The sequence below is a fragment of the Haemaphysalis longicornis genome, unplaced genomic scaffold, assembly GCF_048455015.1.
Source record: "Haemaphysalis longicornis isolate Haplotype H1 unplaced genomic scaffold, Haemaphysalis longicornis Haplotype H1 scaffold_4, whole genome shotgun sequence".
In the NCBI taxonomy this organism is placed as follows: domain Eukaryota; kingdom Metazoa; phylum Arthropoda; class Arachnida; order Ixodida; family Ixodidae; genus Haemaphysalis; species Haemaphysalis longicornis.
Genome location: NW_027526361.1, coordinates 127,314,518 through 127,337,295, shown reverse-complemented (window position 1 = coordinate 127,337,295; position 22,778 = coordinate 127,314,518).

Genomic DNA, 22,778 nt, shown 5'->3' with positions numbered 1-22,778 from the left:
TTGCTGACTGAGCCGTGGCCTAAATGCCTAGCTTCATGAAGACAAAAATACGAGACATATAACGTGTTTGCTACGAAGACTACACAATGCCACAGCAAGTAACGAAGGTAAAATATTAAACAATCACCGAGACAGTGCACTTTTGGAGCGCCAATGTGTAGAAAATCTGCTGAAAAGTTTGAAATCGCCTTTAAAATATAGCTCATAGATTCAATCAGGCCAGTGTTTTAGGCCAGGTTGCCCTTCAACATTGAAATGTTGAAGATAAAATTGATTTTGACTTTGGTTCTGATTTCGCGAAGCCCGACAGTGTGCACAACGATCCCATGCAAAATGTTTGGCTTAACTGCCGCTACCTTGACCACCAAGTAGGCTTTTTTACAACTCGGTCGGATAATAACAGTACGCCAGTTGTATAACGTTCTAACTCACAAGAACTAAGAAGGAACCAAACAGGGGGAAGCATTCAGCTCCGCCTACATGAGAGGCCACATGCGTTGTCAAGCACGGAGCCATGGTTCAGCGGCGGACAGGTTTTATGCATTGAGTGGGCAAAACATAGTTTGACTCACGCTTGACGGGAACCGCTGACCCGCTGGGACCTGCGGTAGCCAGTGTGGTTTGGTTTCTGGCGTGAATAGAGAAGCGCCTACGGAGGGTTGGCTGAGGCCATCATGCACAGTATACGGTTGCACGGCCGCCGCACACATGCGAATGGAAGTTTGCAAGTTTAGAGTTAGTGGGGGAGCTAACAGCTTGCTTTAGCTGTGGTTCTGGGCAGCGCCACCACTCAAAGTCACGAGCCCTCTTGCCCCCTCTAATAGCCCTATATCAACTAAAAAAAGTAAACTTTGCTTTTTGAAATAACAGGCGACAACTCCAAATGCGAAAGCGAGTTTTTGCAGGCTGTAAGCACCACTCTGCCACCGTTCCGTATAAGCTATTAATGTGCAGTTTCAGGGCTTGCACTGGGGTCGTTTCTGCGGCCCCACTCAGTAAAATTTTACCAGGAGAAAATGTCTCCTTCACTTTATGTGGATGGCACTGGCGGCGAGCCCTATGTCACGCTGGTAGCTAGTACTTGCCGACGTGAGGATGTACCAGTGGTGGCTTTTGATGGAGCTACACTAATATAACAGTTACGAAAGTGCTGTCTGTATTTATAAATATTACGTCCTTATGTTGCCTGTCTTGAACTCGCAAATATGGTGCGAGCGTCAAAAGGGGCTGATAAATCGCATACAAAACTATTACAGCAAGTCTGCGTATTAATTGGTATCTAAGACCAGTAATAGATTGCGTGACTGTATGTTACGACCGAAATAACGTAAAGCTGTAGCTAAAAGCGAAATAAAAGGCACTTTCCAGCGCGGCGAACCAAGACCGGTGATTAAAGTTCAGCGTAGATCGGTTCAGATATTACCACATTAGCTCGGGCTTGTTAACGAGTGTAAATCTCGTAAAACGGAATGAGTGTTTTCACTTTTTTCGTGCCAATCAAGTACCGTGACGTCAATGCATGATTGGTGGTGCAACACATTCGCCACTTAATCAGCGTGGTTTATGTGTTGCACCATAGAATGTTTTATAGAATTCAGTTTGTTTTTGCGGGTTGATTCACTTTTAGAGTAGTTACGACAGACTGGCTGGTTAATAGAGGGAAGTATTGAATGAAAACAACGGTCCATTTCTCTGGTGATCTGATGTTTTTGACGCATTCGTTAAATACGCTGCACCGCGGCCACAAATAGAAAACTGTCACAGTGGCTGTACGGGAAGAAAACTTTCATGCGCAATTTTAAAATCGCATTTCTTGCAACTTTCTAGGTGTTTTTATGTGCCCTTACGATGTACTAATCGCATCACTTTGTTAATTATGTCGCGCGGCGTAATAACTGAACCGTTCCCTTAAGCTGCAAAGCAAAGTAATGTTTTCTCGAGGCATTATAGATGTATTGCACAAAGATCGATTTTAGAGAAAATCCAAAGCGTGCATCAAATATTTGATTCTTTATTTGCAAATACAGGCTACTGGAAACAGATACAAGCCGTAAAAGAAACTCGACGACCACAAAACCGATACCATGGTGCGTACGGGCGTGGAGCTTCTTGGATAACAAAACACTAGAAAGACAGGCAATAAAGCTGCGCTTAACGTAAGACGATACATGTGTACAGCAATAATTTATCTCATTTGTGGGTCTTGTTGCGTGTTTGGAGGGTGGCTGCAGGTGTTGGATGTAATCAGAGTACCTATCACTAAGGAACGGCACAAACAACATTTGGTCGGGTATTTCACAAAAATCAATGCTTGGGACCAAACGCTCTATAGCTAAAAAAGTTGAAAAATATATTTCAGAAGACTTAGAAAGCGAGTGAAGGATAAACTTAAAATCTGACTCCTTTATATTTGCGCGAAACTGCCGTCATTTCGCCTTCTACAGACCTTGCAGAAGAAGCCGAAGCAGTGGATACATTGCAAGGGCTCGGTGATCCTTTCCCAGTATTTGGCATTTTTGAAAGCAATTCTACAAAGTCAACCTGACGAAGCAAATATAAAAAATGAAACCCCATCACTTGGGTACAAACTTAGATTGCCATTATTCCGGACCAATTCTTAAAAAAAATGTCAGGCACTTGATGCAGGTCCATTTTCTAGATGAAACATTTAGGAAATCAGGGCGTTGTGTAGTCACTTAGGAAGCAGTGCGTCAATAGTGGTTGCCCACCAGGGGTTGCTGGGTCTGCCGATTTGTCGCCAAACTGGCGATGTTGCGAGACTCGTGGTGACGAAAAATTCAGAGCGGCGAGTTTGCAACTTTCTGGCTTCATTGAGCATTGGTGATTTTATATATTTTCGGGCCCTTCTACAAAAATGATCTGATATGACCTTTCAGTGCATTTAAGCCGTTGAGACGAACTGAACAGAACGAACAGAACGAACGTTTAGGCGGATGACGATTATCTGGCAAAGTCTAGAATATGTACGAAAAGATCGGTCACTCAAACACACAACTGTGCACCACAGTGGCACAGATCGAAATTTTCGTTGCTCTTTTTAATATCATGCACCTGATGTATTAATTGCTTCGAAGCCTTCAAGCAACGCCATCTGTTTAAAGTGTCATTCATCCGTAGTTTATTGGAGCCTGACATCTCGTGCAGAGTGGTGGGAAGTGTGTATGACGATGTATATAAGCACGGGAATGTAAAGAGGACGCGAAAGTGATAAACCCTTGTGTGCAGCGAACGGCAGCTCTACGTTATTCATATTCCTTGAATGATTTACCTAAACCTGCATATTTTAGCTTGTTTTAGACAGTATTCAATTATTGTCGCTCTTGTGGACCGCAGCAAACGAATTAAACTTTGCAATACGGTTTTTTACTTCGCAGAAATTCTGCATTTTTTTTCGCGAAGGTAATTGAAACCTACTGACTACTACTGCCCTGCTTAAAATAGCGACTGTTCTGGCTTCTTTTCAAACATTCACTCAAGGTAGGGACGTTGCATGTGTATTTACACAATTTCCTGGTGACTTTTCCTTCTTACGTCCTGGCAACCCTGCCAATATTCACCAAGCTCACCATCATCCGTGGCGGCAAGAAATGCGCTGTATATTTCAATCTCACCTTAACATCGTTTCACTTGTTCAAGTAGTGTGACCACCGCCAGGATGGTCGCTTTGACGACGGCGAAATGTTACGGGGAGCAGAATTAGAAGTTAGCACATAGCTCCAGGGGACCCACGCCGACGACGATGAAGCCCTGGGTGGTGCAGACTCAGCTAGAGCTGTCATGTCCGCATAATAAATCGATTCTTTGTCTGTGTAAGTCGTTTGTTTGACCCCTAACCACCGCTCGACTTGTTAGTCCTGCCGCCACGTAACAATATCAATTTTTCGTAACGTCGGCCGCATGAATGAATGCCATCGCCCGTATCTTCGGATTACGCAAGGTATCTCCTTTTGTCCTCTGGTACATGATTTACGAGTGCGACTGGTAAAGTACAGGCGACGTTGTAGGGCAAAATTTACCCTATCTTCTTTTTATTTTCGTTGCCTTCGTTCTTTCTTCCGCACACATTTTCAACGTAGGTCTTTCCGCTTCCATACGAGGAGTCTTGGATGCACCGACGGCTTTTTAAAAAGCACATTATTCCAGAATCTCTAGCTTTTTTACACACATATGCATAGACTAACAAGCCCACAGAAAAGACAATCGTCTATATTTGGCTCCTGGCAATCCTGTTACGCTTATTATGTCGCTGGCAATACAGGCAGTACCAACAAGGGATTTGCCACATTTGGGCATAGAAACCATGCAAAGACCGTGAGGAAAATTTGTTAAAGCGACCGGCGGCATGGTTGCTCCGGGTCGGAAGGCCGGAATATAAGGTGAAAACGCCTTAAGTGCCCTGTTTTGCGTTAAAGCGCGGTTGCTGCTGCTGCTGCTGCTGCTGCTGCTGTCAGGTCAAGAAAGTTGGCGCCGCAGTAAACAAAAATAATAAAAACACAGGTAACGTCTGATGGGATTTGAACAACGGTCTCCAGTGTAGCACATCGGTGCTGTACCAACTGCACTATATAAGCTATTTTTAAACTGTATTATATTAGCATTTATGCTGCATGCATGGAAGAAAATATGTTGTCCGTTTTATTACCGCTCAAAGGCACTTTTTCTATTGGTCTGGATTCGGGGGCTTTGAGGGCCAAAGCACCCGCTCTCCGAAATTCCGAAATTTTAATTGAAAACGTAAGAATTGTACAACAGTTTGCGGCGCTTGACACCTGAACGTGACGGCATGTGAGTAGAATAGGTGCAGGCCAAACGCCAAGAACACTGGTTCTACGGAAGTTTTGGCGCATATTAGTCCGCTTCCTGAAATATTTTCACAGTGACACAGAGAGGAACGCGAAGAAAAAGATGCGAACATGGTGTAGCCACAAAGAAAGCTCCAGAAGTAAGTCGCGCACAACCAAGCAATGCCAATGCGAGAGAAGAAAGCGATGCAAAGGCGACGTACCAGTAAGCGAGTTGTTATTTGGCATCGCAAGGCTTTTGCCCTTAACGCATGTAAGGCCCGAAATTTATTTTCAGTTAAGATGCATTTTCTACACAAGTACAACACTTAACTTTTTTTTTGGAAAAAAACAATCCGCTGTTTTCAGTTAAAATAACATTCCGTCTGGGATGTTCCACCAGAGGGATGTGTATCGGATAAGAAACAATGACAACTGTCACTGCCTCGGCGCTTGTTGCGTATACTAGTATGATTTAAACTATTGAGTCTTAAAGGCTGAGTATATAAAAATAATAGAAACAACACTTACCAGTGTCACATTATTTCACAAAACGATAGGGCAACGGCATCTATGTTTATCTCTTTTTAAAGCCTAACACTCACAAACAGTAGCTCAAACTCTCAGCAAGCTGAAGATGGACGCTGTATTCTAGCGCCATATAGTAAACATACGCTAAAGCCAGAGCTCTTGGAGTAACCATGCTGAAGGTGTTGGCTGGAGCGGTGCCTAAACTATAAATTTTATTCAGTTGACAGGTTTAGTCACTGGGCTAGCTTGTCAAAAAACAGCAAAATGCATAGCTCGGCCTCTGATTCTCCGAACCATCATCCCCCATGAGCTGTAGAAAAAGAACCTTACGAAATTAAGACATGCTCCACTCTTGCTAAGAAAGGGCAGAAGCTAGACATTTTGTAGTGCTCAGGAGTGGGGCTTCTAGATAAAGTATTCGCACGCTTCTAAAGATTAAATAATTTAAAAGTTGTAAAATCGGCGACCCTATGTAGCAACAGCTGCCGAAAACAACGCAAAATTTGAGCCCATTAGCGGTGAGGTGGTCATACTCGTATTTTATGAGCCGCAAGAAGTAGCGATAGCAGAATAGTTGCTGCTCGCCCACCACACATCGGGCCGCAAGGAAATTTCTCCAGAAGCACCCAACTTGTTCAGAAGCCCACATTCAATCGATGTTTCACTACAGAACCTACTACAAAACAAAAGTGGCAAAGAAACAGGCCTGAGGGCAAGCAAACCACAAACGCTCTTTCCAGGCTTTCCTGCCGCAGCAATAATGAGGGAAGCAGCACCGCTCCGCCGGGAGTTGAGGAACTCCTTTGAGGGTCCCACTGACTGTGCAAACAGTCTCCGCGGGCTGTTTGGCGCATGGACAACACTGATACAACTCAGAGAGGGAATCGCTTTTGTCTTCATCCGAAGGAATGCGGCCTTCTTCCCATCATGGATCCACGATATCCTCCAAGGGAACATTTTCATTTTGTCTTTACTACCTATTTTAATCGTTGTCATCACAGATATGAATGCTGTTTTCGGTGTGGCTTCATTCAGGCCAAAAGGCACGCCCTGTTAATGTTTGTTGCTACGAAGTAAAATGCTGCTTGTTGATGGTCCACATGTGAATATGTTGTGTTCACCAGAAAAGACCGTACTTTGTGTGTTGTCGAAACTTAGGACGTTGTTACCGAAGGATCAGTGTTTAAAGGGACACTAAAGTGAATTTGCCAAGCTCCCGTTTTTGCTTGCACTGCGTAGACTGGCTAATATAACACACTTTTCATCGTTTATCTAGTTGATAAGTCGGTAATTATTTTCTAAAGCCCGAAAGAAGAAAAACTACCATGCGTGGTCTGCGGCGGCCGCACCAACTAAACGCTGTGACGTCGCGAGGACTTTCACTGTGATTGGACGATGTCTAAGATTAGCATTCAAATAAGTTTAGGCTTCAGTTCTGTAAAACAACGTGCTTGACACCCGATGTTATCGTTGGATGACCATTCTCATATCGTAATAATCGTCATTCCGCGCTTCTTGCATGTTGTTGGCAGTAAAGTGAATAAGATAAGACTCCATGGACGGCTTGGAATCGTAGCAATCACTAGCTGAGGCCTACGCAGTGTAGTAACGCCCAGCACGTCACCGCAGACGATCTAACGCCCTGCGCTTTTCCCCAATATTTGGAGACTGCCTCACTCAAACCAGCATCGTAAAAAGCGTGTTCGCACCATGCCAAGGGCCTGTTCATTCTGGACTGTGGCCACTGGCCGCAAGCAGTCGGTGCTTATGGCAACAGCACACCAACGAGAACTCGCTAGAGCGTCAGTGTCAGTCTGCACGCGGTCTGCGAACTCGTTCGTGGAGCAGTGAACGTTACGGCTCAAAAATGGTGTACTCAGAATAGAGAACATCGGCCGAAAACGAAAAAAAATCAACTTATAAAAAAACGAATGTATCTTCGGGGATTCCAACTTCCAACTTGCTAAACAGTTTACCTGGCGCTCCAGACCAATCGACCATAGGCCAGCACTGCCGGCTCTGCAAATATGAGGTACAGTATTTAAAGAATAACGAATTTACACTTTTATTTGTATTTAGGATTTCAAGCAGCTTACGTGACTATTTGTTGTACAGCACTCGTTCAGTAAGCGTTCCCCCAAATTTCCAGAATATGTCACGTCTATCAATTGGATTTCTTAGACGGAAAAGTGTTCGCAGATGCGTAGTCGTGCTGCCGACCGCTGTGCTTGTTCACCCAGGGCAAAAAAGTGCTTCCTGCTCCCTAGTTTTACGCTGCACGGCGAATGTTTCAGTTGATTTTATTTCCTTAGTACATATATTGACTTCCCTGACATCTCCCGCCTTCAAGTGGCCTTAGACTTTCCTAGCTACTACCGTACCAGTCAGCGAAGCGTCGCATGTGCGCTTGCGCAGCGCTTGTGTGGAGCGACGTGGACTTGGAGCTTGATACTGTGTACAAGCGAACAAACTAAAGGAACGCAGATTCTTCCACTCGGAAATGTGCCGTGGCTTAGTTTCAACTGTTCGAACGAATTGCGACAACAAGTCGGCGGCCGGCGGTCTAAACGCTGGGCCAACCGACTCTGTCGGAAGGTCGGCGAGCCATGCAGTAGCGCAGTCAAGCCAAATCATTTCCTTCTGACGTCACACGAAAACGCCACACAAAATGGGCGAGGATGCAGAGATGAGGACAGCATTTTCAAATTGATGTTTGTACTAAACAAGTTCCCCTAAACGCACTCGGAGGTGTCGAAACATGGCCTATGGATTCCGGACTACGATTGCCGCTAGTAATATCGCAATGTTTATAAGTCACTTTAGTGTCCCTTTGAGTGGTTTGCCAGGTTTTCGATCATTTGTTTTTCTCAAGAGAAGGAAGCTGCACACATCAAAATAGGTCATGATGATGATGAGGACTGGATTTATTTGACTCGTTCTCTGATGTTAGGGTACCCTCCCGGTCGGAGGCTGCCTTAGTCCGGGATGCCTTGGACTATGCTGGCCATCCGTGCCCTCTCCAGCAATTGTCGCTGGTATGAGAGGTCGGAGCTGGTCAGCAGCTCCACCTACTGCTCATAGGTGGGGTTGGGGATGGGTGTGAGTTAGGGGATCGCTTGCGCTCCCATACCATGTGATACAGGGTGTCCGGTTGGGGGCAGGATTTGCACGTGTAAGCGTATAGGGTGGGATATATGGCATGTAGCTGGGTGTTATCTGGAAAGGAGTTAGTCTGTAATAGCTTCATCACGGAATGATGAAGTTGATGATGAATGAATTTGAACATGAATGATGAACAAAGTTTAGTGTGTACTCCCATGGCTGGTTCGTCCTCGTGCCGTCGTGTGCATGCGCTCTTCACCATAGCAGATTTGCGACTTCAACATCGAAGCGGCTGTAGGTTCATCATTGATTCCATAGGCGGTATTCGTTGAAAAGTTTAGCGGTCAATTTCTTCGCTTGGAAACGCTGGAAACGGCCACAGACATGGCCGGTGCGCCACAGACACGGCGCGGCTTGGGAAACTGCGGCCGCACGCCGAAGAAAAAAACAACAACGGCGTGCGTGATCTGCTCCGTTCTAATCCGATTCTAAACGGTGGCGTCAACAGAGATGTTATTATTCGCACTCACAATGAACTCGAGGCAATACTTTGAATTCGGCGAGGAAGAGTTTGTAACGTGAAACAGTCATGTGTTTCACAGTCGTGCTTAGCATGGACAAGTACCGCCATCTCGCGGAGCCCGCCGTAAAGAGTGACGGCGCACTCGCACGGTTGCATGGAGGAGAAGAGGGGTGCCTGATCTGCGGGCCGTGCGCACAACGTCGCCTAGCAACAGACGCTTGGCCACAGATATGGCGGCGCACACTTGGTTGCCTGCATGCATTCCACGCCATTGAATACCGGCTGTATGGCCCGGCCGCGGATAGTACGCTCGGCGGAAGAAGGGGCCGCGCTTCGAGAGGCTCGCCACGAGGGTCGTCTCGTTAACGATGGGGAACGGAAGCATGCACAGAGAGCCAGCCCGGACCACGTAGCCGTACAGATGCTGTCAAGAGGCGTCGGTGGGCCGGCAACGGTGAATACGTTCAACGGGAACGGGCCAAGAATCGTAAGCATATCAGCTGCAATCGTAAACTTAAACCACCGAGGTGGTCGCGCAAGTTTCGTACCGGTTTGCTGCATTCAAGTCTTAAGGGCAGAATACATGGAGCGAATATTCGACGAAAAGACGACAAACAAAGCCGGACGGCGCGCGCCCGACGCTCGGCGGCGGAAAGACCGTCGTCGGCCGCGGATCTAGCAGGGTCAGAAAAGTTCGTCGGTGGCGGAGCGGCGGCGAGCGGGAAACCGAAGTAACCAATCAGGTCTTCCGATTTCTCCTCCATGGCGTATAGCGTGTACAGGCTGCTGGAGGCGGCCGCTTTGGAATAGTTTGACAGACGTACGCTTGTCCCGCGCCTACTCAAGCTAAAAAAAAACATACTGTAAATCTGACATCGATTGAGGAAAATAATGTTGCAAGAAGTGAAGTGGGCGATTTTCTAATAGCTCAAGCTCCAAGGGAAACACAGTCCTGACCCAGCTACTGTGGCTTGTGTCGCCGAGATAGGCGTGCGCGATAGCTCTTATTAGGCTAAATAAATGCGATCCCTCTAAATAACTTGTCTTAACAGCCACATGGGGCCTGTCTGCAAGATCGGCGTCTGAGGAACATGCGATATCACTGCAAAGGCCTCTCAAATACAGCAAAATACTAGAAACAGCCAGCCGTATGCATTCAGAGCCGAGTCTGACATACATACTCTATTTTGCACGAAAGCTCCATCTGTCGAGATGGAGTGGAGGTAGAACGGCGGTTCGTATTCTCGGAGCCGCTTGTACCTTTCGCGCCTTTGAGAACTGAAAACACGTATAAAAGCAGAAGAAACACCCACGAGTCAGGCAGAATCGTCAAACGACGTACAAGCCAATCGGGAAGCCTCTTTGAAGGTTCTGTTTACTGAACACCGCGTTAATTCTAGGCATCGAGGTTTAGTTGGCCACACTCAGAGCAACCCAGCGGCGGCGCGGCGACGAACGTTGTGTTTTCGCTCCATGCAGTTCAGCACAGCGAACATATACCGTACCGCGGCGGCAGAATTTCTGCCGCGCCAACTTCGCCGTGAACGATCGCTCCATATATTCTGGCCTTTACGCATTGATGTAAGATTCGTGCACTTTTTCATTTGGTAATCTTGCAGCCAAAATGAATCTTTCGCTGCCGAATAAACGCTGAGAGCGCTACGCTGAAGTTGAATTTTTGTCTGAGCCCAACTTACAAGTTGGGTTGAGTGTCTCTTTAAAATCCTTTGTTGGGCGCCGGATTTCATATACATAATAAATATTGGGTATTTTGTAGCGTAAGCTACACTGGTCGAGGTTGAGAAGTTTCGCTCGGACCTTGAAGGGTCGAGCTGCGCAGCGTGAGGAACATTGGATTAGATTAGATAGAATTGGATTGGATTGGATTAGATTGAATTAAATTGGATTTTATTGCAATCCAATCCATTTAAAGTACGGGTGTGTAGAGCTGGAGAACTGGGTCTGCACTTTCGCCGGTCTCCGCATTCCAGAGGAGTTACGTCATAGCCACGGAAAACGCACTGCCGCCGGTGTGTGCCCAGCTGTGCGCCTCGGTTGCGCAGTAGCAAAGTCTGACGCTGCGCCGGAGCCGCTTGATAGCCGTTTCGTGTGGCTCCTGGAGAGCCGTGCTGCGCATTTGCGGGCACGTGTGACTGGACTGTACTGGACTGAACTGGACCGGACTGGACTGAACTAGATTGGACTGAACTGGACTGGACTGGACCGGACTGGATTGTATTGGATTGGATTGGAAATCGTTTTAGCAGCAGTAATCATGATAATCAGCTAATCCTAGACAACCAGGAAATCTAAGAATAACCAGCTGAACCTCAGCTCACGCTACGTATATCCTGGCATAGCCGAACTAAGCCACTGCTATTTTTTCGAGACGGAAGGTCACCAGAAATGCCGAACTTTGCTTTTTTTGATTACGAGATAAATAGCAATGCTGGTTTAACAATACTCGTAAACAATACTGATTGTTAAACAATACTCACTGTTAAACAATACTCGCTGTTAAACAATACTGTTAAAAAATACTCGCTGCTAAACCATACTGAGATCAAAATGCAAGCCTAGCTTCATTTCTGCGGCCAGAAATGACAATTGCGCCACGTATTGCTGAGTATGCGAGAGCACTCGTGTGCTTGGCTGAATTTGCCGCGAATCGTCCGAGTCACCCGTATCAGCCACAAAACATAAATGGGCCCGCAATAGTGCGTAAGCAAGTAAGAATGACCCGGGTTTTGAATTGCAGCATGCAGTAACGCAAGTTTCCAATAATTTCGTCTTCAAAGCCACTGCTGTGAAATATTTGCTTCATTAAAGCTTTTTTCCCTCATGTGCTGCCAACTTTTCATATGGCTATGAAAAGAGAAATTAGTAGAGCAATTCGCTATAAAAGAACACCGAGGAACTAACGCATTAAACAAGTTGGAGGGAGCACATCGGATGCATAACTGTTGACACCTAAGCTTTCCGAGGAGCTAGTTGGTCACTTGACAGGATGAAATAAAATGCGCAAACTGAACACGGGAAGAACAGAAGGAGGACACGACACAGCGAAGTCTTTTGTGTGCTCCTTCTGCTCGTGCCGTCCTCAGATTGTGGGTCTTATTTCATCGTTGTCACCTGATCCGCAATCGAGCGCGTCTGCCTCACCGTAGCATTTAGCGGAGACGGGCTGATGAAGAGCGAGAGCAGGCTTTGGAGCCTTGTGGTCCCACATACCCAGGGAAGGCAAGTAAATTTCCTTCCAAGGTCCCAAAGCCTACTGCTGCTTTTCTTCACCCAATCAGTGTGGAATACCACGGTGAGTTGGAGGCACTCAACTGCGGAATAGCTGAGATCTCTTAAAGGTGACATTAAGACAAAAAGCAAGTTTCGTACATTATGAACACCGCGTTGCCCGTTGAAATATATCAATTTATCCTAGGCTTCACAAAAATAATAGGAGTATTAGGGAATGCACGTGCTGTCAGTTCCCGGCAATTTCTGTGGTGTCGCCGAATCTTGTTTGGTTTGTGTTATGAAGCCGCCAAGTTATGAAGCCGCCAAGAAACGTGACCGTGTGTTTGTAGTGGGGCCCCTAGCTTCGTTTTAATGCATTACGTGAATGCAAACGTTTGGCTAACACGTGAACTGTTTCTAGTACTGTCCCATATCACGACACTGTTGCGCGAAATTTGAAAGTTCTTCAACATTGCTTCGCGCTGTTTCAATGACAAAGCGTAGTTCGTTGCTAGGATGGAGCAGAGTGAGTTACCAAAAGCCAGTTCTTTTAAATTGAAGAAAGGTGTATTCTGCTTTCATGCCCCTGTGGTGGATTCAACTCGTGAGGGAAACTATGGGCACGCAGAATTTACGAAGGAACGAAAACATTTTAAAAATATTTGTAGGACTGTATTTGATAATTACAAGGTCGTCAGCCATTAATAAGTTAGGACGATCTTCTGCTCTTCTATCAGTCTCTTCTTCCCTGCCATCGGCGGTGCTACTCACACTTCAACATCAGAAAGTTGGCAGCAATGAATTAGGCTTAAACAAGACACAGAGAGGAAGTGAATTCCGGTGCCAGCGCCAACCGTAACAAAAAGGAAGACTAAGACAAACAAAATTGCAACGCTGGCTCCGTCTCAACAAAAAAAGGAAAAAAAAATCACCCACAAAAACGGCGCTCTTTTATAAAGGTGATATCAACTGCTAAGGCGGTCATTGTTCTCGCCTTAGTTGTGGCGAACACGAAAATCCTTTCAGCCGCAACGGTGGTCCAGAAAACCGAGTGTCATTATTCTGTGTCAAGTTTTCAGCAATACGTCGTGGTCCGGCTTCTGCGGCACTTTTATACGTGGTGTCTTTCTTCGAGCGCTCAGAAGCCCCTATACTCTAGTGAAGCTTTCTTCTAGAATGTGTGCTTAGAGTACCGCACCCTCAGACGCACTGCGCGCCGACATTTGTTGCTTTTTTTTCCATCTGAGAACGTTCCGGTTCAACTACTTAGATGGCAAATTAACTCATCGTCAGTTGTTCCCAAACGAGGCGCTGGGCCCTCGCCCCATTATAACGTGGAGTGGTTTAGTAGACTGTGCCTTTTAAAGAACGGGTTTTGATGCATTATTGCGGCTTGCTTCAAAGAGAACGCCTTCAATTTTCCTATATGTGGTCAGGCAAGCCATCATAATTTAAATTAGGACTTTGAACCATAACGTAGACTGTTTTACGGTCCAAGAATAAGTAATATAGCAGAAACAAGTTATATACGCTAGCATTAGTCCTTTCTGTACGTCGAAAACCTAGCACACAGACTGTAGCACAAATAGACCACGAGAATGTCACACAAAATGGCCTACGGTTTAAACAAGAACGAACGCTGGAAAATGGTGGGGTGCCGCCAGGAAATACTCTCGGAAAAATTGTAATATTTGGCTTCAAAAAGTACATTGGGTACATAAGAAACAGTGGCCTCCAGTATGCCTGAGGAGACCATTTCCCGAAAATTGCCCGTGCGGGATTCTAACCGACTGTCTGCAGCTCCTAAATGCGTGGTAGTGTTCGAATAAAAATGCAGGTGGACACGAGAAATTGGAATGTGCCAATAACAGAAATGTAAATAAGGGGAGTAACAAAGTACGGTCAATCTAATGACCTTCTTGCTGGGTGATGTGAAGGCGTTGACGTGCCGAGTCATACTACCCAAGAGAACAAATACTATGATGCGATCCTCACATTACTGATGAACCAACCACATCGTAAGCTATGTTCGTAAGGAGCGGCATACCACGCAATTCAGCAGGCTGAGACGTGACAGGACGTTAAGGTTTAAAGACGTTACTGCAGTTACAATACCAGTCTGAACGAAGCGGGAAGTAAATCGGGGAGTAAATGCGTTGTGGCCTTGCACTCGCAAGCGCGTGTTATGTGTGTGCTACAGAACCTTCAACTGACAGATAAACGCTCACGTACGAGTGCGCCCAATGAATTTACAAGGAGGCACTCCACCGAGAATTGGTTCGACGGACTTCGAAAGGCCCTTGAAACGCCCGTGTAGCACGAGTATAAGACACAACCATTAATCGGTACAAAACGTATTTGAAAATGTTAGCGGTGAAGCCGCGTTATTAGAGGAGGAAAATGTACTTATTACGGCAAAAACAAATAATGGCTCTAATCACGCTGTGAAGGTATTTGAACTGCCAAGCTTCAAACGAATATCCATGCAACGTCACTTGACGGAGAGAGAGAGAGAAACTCTTTATTAGAGAGGAAAATGCGGAGAGGTCTGCCAACATCAGTTCACCGGCATGCTACTCTGCGGGGAAAGCAGAGGGAAAAGGGTAGTAGGTGTTGTGAAGGAGATGAGAGTAGTAGTACGGAGAAGAATAAAATACAGCCCTTGTTCAGGGTATTGAGTTCAACGTTTCTTGAAATTAAGGGACGACTACAATTTCGTTTACACCCCAATGTCCTGGAGAAATTCGAACAGCGCTGACTGGGTTTTGCGCTGAGCGGTGGGAGGGAGGCCATTGTCTAACCACCAATCTCAGTGTCAATGGTTCAGGGTGGAGGCAATCAATTTTATGTTGTAAACGGCACCTTGATTAGGCATAGGCAGAGCACTCCCGTAATATATGTTGAACAGTTTCAAGTGAACCAAAATTATCGCAATGTGTCCTTCATGTCTTGTTGATTCGATGTAGATAGGAATTTGTTAATACTGCATTAAAGCAAAGCCTATAGAACAACGTCTCCAAGTGGCGGGGTAGACGTTCTGGCAGCCGCATTCTTACATATGGGTCTATGGAATGTAAATAACCGTAATAATACTGCTGCAAGGACCATAAACGGTTCTTTTCTGACAGAACTAGTGCCTTTGTCATTGTGGCGGCATCATGCTTCATGAAGAAAATCTTTCTTTTTCTCATTTGTAGGCCCCTGCGGGCAGCCTTGTCCGCTTTCTCGTTTCTGATGATGCCGCTGTGGCCTGGAAGCCATTAGAAGGTAACGCGTGGTCCATCGACGTATGCGAGATGGTGCAAATACTTTACGCTGCGCGGGCCATATTCGTAAAAGCTGAAACAGCTAGCGCTTTGTAAACTTTTAACTGCTGCTCTTGAACCAGATAAAAAAGCCCAACATGTCGGCGGCTGGCATCGAATGTAATGAAGTGCTTCTAATCCCTTATAGCACTGCCGAAGCCGGCGAAGTCGGTCGCTCAAGCCGATATGACAATGCTTTTTCACTTGATGGAATAAAAATTCCCGGGAGCTGACTTCACGAACGTGGATCGAAAACGAGTGATACCAGAGGCTCTGGCAGCCGTTACCAGGGTTTCGCGGGGGCGGCGTCCACGTAACCGTGTGAGCGAACGCAGCAGCGGTGACAGAAAGAAAACAGAGTGGAGCGTCAGGCGAAGGGTAAGGAGGAGGGCGGCACGCGCGGCTATTTCGTCATCTCTCTCACTGCGCCCCCCTCAGTCTCGTTTCCAGCGCCGATGCCAAAGCCCTGGCAGTTTCTCCGGACGCTGTTCAGCTCACCACTAATCCAAATCCCGTGAACGCCGTTATCACACATTAGGCGGTTTGCACTTCACACGAGGGCTTTGAATGAGCGCAGGTGGTAGACGCACCGCTGTGGTCGTTAAGTACACCGTGTGTCTCCCCGTATTCTCCTGTAGGCGGAGCTCATTCGTTTAGACGGTGGGATGTCGCTCCCTTTCTCTATTCGGGTCCAGGTTTGATTCATGGAGGTGCCAGTAATTTCTTTCATGTAGCCTGGCGTTTTCTGCGGACGAGGACACAAACATTTCCTTCGCTGGTAGAGGAATACTGTTTCGCCATAAAATGTCGGTTTGGTTTGACGATGCCAACGCTTATGTGTGCTGAGTCATAGTAACCGCGCTATAAAGCAGAAGAAACAAGAAGAAAATGCTGAGGACGCGTTAGGGGACGCGTTGGGTCGTGATACAATAATTTCGCAAACAATAAAGTCAATGGAGAGTTTAGCCGCCCTATTTATGTTCACGCGTGGAGATGTGTATTCAAAAACTATGTACAAAGATGTTCAACCTGTTCACCGCTGGCATTTGAATATTGGTTTTTTATTCTCTCTACTTCTTGTTTAATTAATCGCGGCTAACAACATCATAACATGTAATAACGGACGGGTTAAAGTCGGTTGGTCAAGGCGCATGTTCTGAAAGTTAATGCGGCACCTTACAAGTAGATCGGTGATGGGAACGTCAGAAAAGCAGTAACTGCCACCGCAACTTGATATTTCGTTTAACTTGCGCTCGAGTGCTTCCACTTTTCTTAGCAATTGCATATCTCTGAATTTTTGTGCTTTTCGGGGAACACCTTCTTTAGAAAATTGTAGGATTTGCTGCTGCCTTGAGCGGCTGTGCCTTTTTTTAGTTTCCTCCCAGATCATTCCTTCGCGTTGTAAATCACATCTGCTGGTGCTACTTAAAGCCCGTCATGCTCGTGGAGGCCAGCTGCTCCTTATCTACTGTCGGGATTCAAGTGATTATTCATTTCTAATTAAGACGTTTATCGATACTTTATGACTAATATGTGGTAACACCGGGGCCACCGTTTACTCACTTATGAGCTGCACAAGTTTGTCCACGCTTACTCGGAGTACTCTTTGAAAAGTATCCAGGCATACTCTGCAGTCGTGAGCCGGTGTCCTATTTCGCAGAAAGGATTACTATGCTGGGCCTTTCTTAGGCGACGACGCCTAGACCGATGAAAATGGCCGCTTTGGCTGCTGCGCTAAGCTTTTCGCCTCTAACCTTTTTAACGCTTTTCTGTTCATTTTTCATCATATGTTCGCATTTCGCATACAACCACGGCTACCCGTAATAGTGTAGCGTGTTTAACTAATGGTGCGCATACAATGCATTGTAGTTTAGTAACGTTAGCGTGCGTTTCTGTTTAAGCCGACAACTTAGCGTTTGAACACGTATTATTGCCTTAATTACCGTATTTTACGGTGTTTTTCAGCGCTACTGTCCCGCACTAAGCTAACCTAAAATCTACTGCGGCTCAGTCCGTGGTGTAATTGTGCTTATAAGCTGGTTTTTATCATTTCAGATCTCTCAAAGTTACCTTTTGGCCCAAATTAAACTCGTTCTTTTATGACTTATTTTCTATCTTGGCATACAGTCTACAGCCTCGACCCCATTTCAGGCGAACATGATCTTTTTGCGCAACGCCCATTTCCACCGCCCACTTTTGGCTCCGCGGTGCCAAAGCTTCCGGGCAGCCTCCTTCAGAGGCATTAACTTTTTTCACAGGCCCTGTGTTCCTGGGGCTTGGCCCTTCGTGGCACTACTCCCGCTGACAGGCGCCAGGGATTTGGCGGAACGGATGTGTTTCGCGTGTGGACGGAGGAAGTGATTAGTGACCGCTGCGAACGGAAGATACTTGTCAGCCATGCTGCTGCGTGACTTCCCGCTCAGTAAGAACAGGTATTCCGAAATAATGTGGCATTACAAAAGGAGAGGGAGAAAGAGTAAAGGAAAGGCAGTAAGTCAGCGGCACTGTTATTGTTTGGCTGTCTTGGGAGTGAACGCGGAGGAAAAAGAAAGCTGATCACCAGCGGGTAATTGATGTGGCGCAATGGCGTGAGCGATGCCTACCGGCACACATCTAGCTCGAAGAAAACATATCTGCACTTGGGCGTCCCTTTTTTGCCCGCATTCTCTTTTGATCGATTTTTCCTGCGGCTTTCCCTCTTTCCGGCCCAATTCTGGTTTGGCACGCTGAGGGCGGGTGCTTGTCAGCCATGGTCGTATACACACAATTGGAAGGACGTTATCCAATTTTGCTTTCTTAATCCTGGCTACATCGGCTTCTTATATTTCGGCGAAGCACGTCCGACCAGCCCTAGGCACACTCTGAGGCTGGCGTAATAGAAGTGCACTTCCCTGCTTAAACTGCCAAGGCGACAAAGACGCGGCTCGTAACGATGCGAATATTAGCTCTGCTTTTTCGCGACAGCAGAACTTCTTTCTTTTAAATCACATACTGCAGGACAACAAGACCTCTAAGGCGGAAATTCACTATAAGCTGATTCAATAAAAACCGAAAATACTTTGGAATGTATTAAATATAATTGCCCCAGCAGATATTACAAACGTGAGAGCCTAAATAGCATGCCCGTGATCACAGTAGAGAGATAAGCGAACCTTCTCCATTGACAAACTATTTCTAAACTTCCCACAAAATATACTGCACTCTCCTATCATTTTAAACAATTAACGCTGTTCTGCAGCATGAAAATCTAATGCAAGCTTAGATGAGTTGTGGCGTGTTCCCGCTATCTTTTTTCTGCGTCTTGAATTTATTTATAATTTGCCATGTGACATGATATCGCGTGACATTAAATATTTTCGGCTGGAACACTCTGACAGCATCCCATTTTTTGCCAGGCATTTCCGTATATTGCGTGCGCGAACATGGCAACTCTGTTCAGAATGCTACAGAAGCACGAAGCGGAAGTATACAAAGCGCCAAAATATTCCAAAAACAATCGCTAGCGCTTTCTGCGCTTACAGTATCGTTGCAGACTGTCCTGCCGTAATACTGTGTGGGAAGGGTAGGAATTCATCCGTAACAGATGGGTTTTTCATTTCATACACTTCGGCCTACAATCACTTAACAAACTGAAAGAATTTAACTACATTGATGGAGTAGGCATGTATACTTTCGGGCATAAATTACGAGGTATAATCAATATGTAATCGACACCTAAAAGGTATGATAAAATCTACGCTTCCTATTTGGGAAACAGCGTGGATAGAGGTGTTTAGTAAATGACATAGAAGGCATTTTCCATATATTTATGTTGATATGATCATTCCGAAATAACGAAAGACCAAGACGACTACAGGCCACGCAACTAGTTATCCACGCGCAAGAGACGTGTACATAAGCAGATAATTTCTAGTTGTGGCCAAGGAATGGTTAAAAAAAAGCTGCAACTTGGAGAAATATAGCATCGTTTTCCTGTTTGTTGACAACACTGCAGTGAACATTCTGATGTTCCTTACGTGTACAGTGATTAAATTCTGCCATGCTTGCAGCTAAATTTTGTACACAAAATTAAAGCAGTTCCACAAATCTGAAAGCAGTCAAGTGCAGAGCAGTTATTCGCCAAAGGGGCCGTGATGCCCTCTCTAGACTAGTTTCAGTATCACCCCTGTGTTGATACCGAAAGTAGTCAAGAAAGGAGTCCGCACTGTGAAATGGCACTAAAGAGACACTGCATTGAGTTTTCATTATTTCGGAGGAAGTGATGCAATATTTCATTTTATTTTCCGGCTTTTGTATCAGTGTGTACTTATTTGCGGCCCAGAAACGGCAGACACCGTGGCAACGGCGCAGAGAAAAAGATCACTCCGAACATTTTGCATATGATTAACGTGTGCCTGGGCGGCGCGGGGTGGTTGCATTGACCTGCAGCGCGAGGAACCCTGGTTTGATATCGACCAGAGAAAACGGTGATCGTTCCAAAGCTAGGGTTTGGGTGCGGGACGCCATTACTACGGTGGCTAGATACCGCCTCGCCGGACAAGCTACTAAGACAAACCGTGCTCCTAAAGTGCTCCGCGTTCAAAAGGTGCTTTACACGCGTTTGAACCCGGAATGAGACGAGCTTGTAAGGGGGCTGAACTTTAGGGAGAACGAGCCATATAGTACAGCCAAGCCCAAGTGGCCAAGAATGAAAGTTCGAACACTGGGCAAGAGGACGTGCTGTATCAGTACTCCTCTCGCATGGGAAGTTTCGGAGCGATATTGAGCTCTTGCTCCTTGCTGGGCGCGCGGCTGTTTGCGCGTTTGCGTGTGCATCGAAGACCAGCAACGTTGAGGTGATGCAGGCGATCGTGGAGGCCATGTATGTTGGTGTGTGGATGCTTCATAAATCACGTGGAATTAATACCATTATTCTCGTGTCGGCGAGCTTTACAAGGGGCCATATTCACCCTTGCGAGTGCAAAGCTATCCGTAACTGATCATGCTAAAAATTTTCCATCTCCTCTCCCAGTGCTACAATTGCTCGTGTATTCATTCAAGACAAGTCCAGTAAGTGAGCTTACCAGCCAAGGTGGCTGACTGTCTAAGGCATTGTGCTGCTGAGCCGCAGGTCGCGGGTTTGATCCCAGCTGCAGTTGCTGCTTTTCTGACAGAGGCGAAAAACAAAATGTCCATGCGTGGCGATTTCGGCGCACGTTAAAGATCCCCAGGTGCTCAAAATTTGCCGGAATCCTCCACTACAGCGCGCGTTGTATGCCAGGTGTAGGTTTGGCGTGTTAAGCCTCACAATAAATCAAGTCAGTGAGTCCTGCTTACGCAGACCAGAATATGCCTGTTATTACATTGTAAAGCAAGTGGTTAATACAATTTCCTTAATTCTCATTATTCAGAAAACGGAGGGTACGATGTCGCGTTTAATGAGCAACGAACAACACGCGTTCTCGCGGTGCCAGACGGCCATTCTTTTTTGTATTACTCAAGGACGACATTCGGGGTAGCCGGAGTACATTTTTCTTGCATAGCGTATAGAAGAGGGAACACAACCATTTAGAAATGGGCACCATGAACGCTGTCGGTTCTACCAATTATTTTTGCGCAACTTTGAATCCGAATTTCTTGATCGTTCTTCTTGATCGAATTTCGTTATCGATCCGAATTTCTTGATCGTTATGTTTCCTAGTTTGTTACGCTGTTTAGGATTTTGTGTCAATGCTGTAATATTACCCGAGAAGCAACACGGTATGTACAAGTCGGGAGTGTAATCATTAAGGGCATGCAGAAAAGCAGCTTGGATGTTGCATTAAAGTAATAAAATACGTCAATAAACTGCCGGGGGTAAACCTTGTTGTAATATGGCGGAATACTTTGCTTAACCTAGATAAGCCATGGTGTCATGCTTTCGACAAAAATAACGCGTACACCCGATACTAGAAAAGAGCAAGGCACTCTCTAAATGTTCTTATAAAGCTTTTTCCAACCGATAAATACTTAACGAATCTTGCCCACCCCACGATACTTGAAGGTGTGCGAAGCAGTTGAAAACCTTCTTCACTTGCTGCAATGAATATGGAGTCCCTGATTGCTTCTGAGTAGTGTTACTGACAATCGCTTTGTTGCCAAGACCAAATTCAAACACCATGTCAACGCTGAGGTTGTTTCAATGGGGTTGTTGTAGCATGCGAGTCCGAAGTTCTACTGGGATGTGGCGTTCATACCTGATCCCTGAAATGTTCCTACACACATGGTGGTCATTGTGGGATTTTGAATTTGCAGGTGTAATGTAGACTGCCAAGTAAGAATATTTTGCACGGGTGCTTCCGCCGAACAAATCTGCATAGCCGGTGACATTTTCCTTGGGCTGCGGCGGCAGGGAGTATATGCGCTAAGCGCTACGTTGGTTTCCGTGTACAAGTTTGGAACCGGCACGAAACAAAAAATTCCGGAAAAAGCCCGGGGCAATGCACCTATGTGTTTATGGGCTACTGTGGGTGTGTAACACCGCGTGCGCACGAACGGAAGCATCCGAGGGGATCGTTGGTCAATACACTTCTGTCATCAATAAATCAGCTTAATAATATCTGAAGATCATACCCTAGGGTTATATTTACATGGGTGATATATACATAAGGTATATAGGGGCAATACTATTCCTGTCTACTAAAACTGTTGGTATGGGTTCTTCATATCCACAGTAGATATCGGGGACATTTGATCCAAAATCTGAGTGCAAAACTGAGAGTTCTCGCGGTATTCTAATTAAGAATTGCCCATTTATTGCTTTTGACTGTAGCCAATAAGATACTTTGAAGTAAAAATGGCGCGTATATAAAAGCTAAAACGAAATGAACAGTGATCGGGCTCCGGCCTGTGCGACAGAGAACAATAAACAAAAGAATGAAAAAATGATGGGTGCAACCACAACACATGGCACGCGAGCAGTACGAAAGTTGGAATATTGATTTGAATTGAACAAGTTGACGTGTACTTCATCGTGAGGGGAGCGGGAGAAAAGGACAAAAGCGTGCGGTGGGGGAATGAAGTGCGCAGAATGACAAATATGGCACAGGCGGCAGAAGAGTATCATCTTTATATCATTATTTTAACGAAACAATCTGACGCAATGCAAGTTTTTTTAACGTAGTTCAGGCGGATTGAAACCGGCAGTACAATGTGAGGCCCTGCAAAATTTTTAGCCTCCTAGGAACATATGGCTTTCCAACTAATTATTTCCAAATTGCTATCTATCTAGCGCACAACTTGAAAATCTACCCGTTAGCCTGCGTG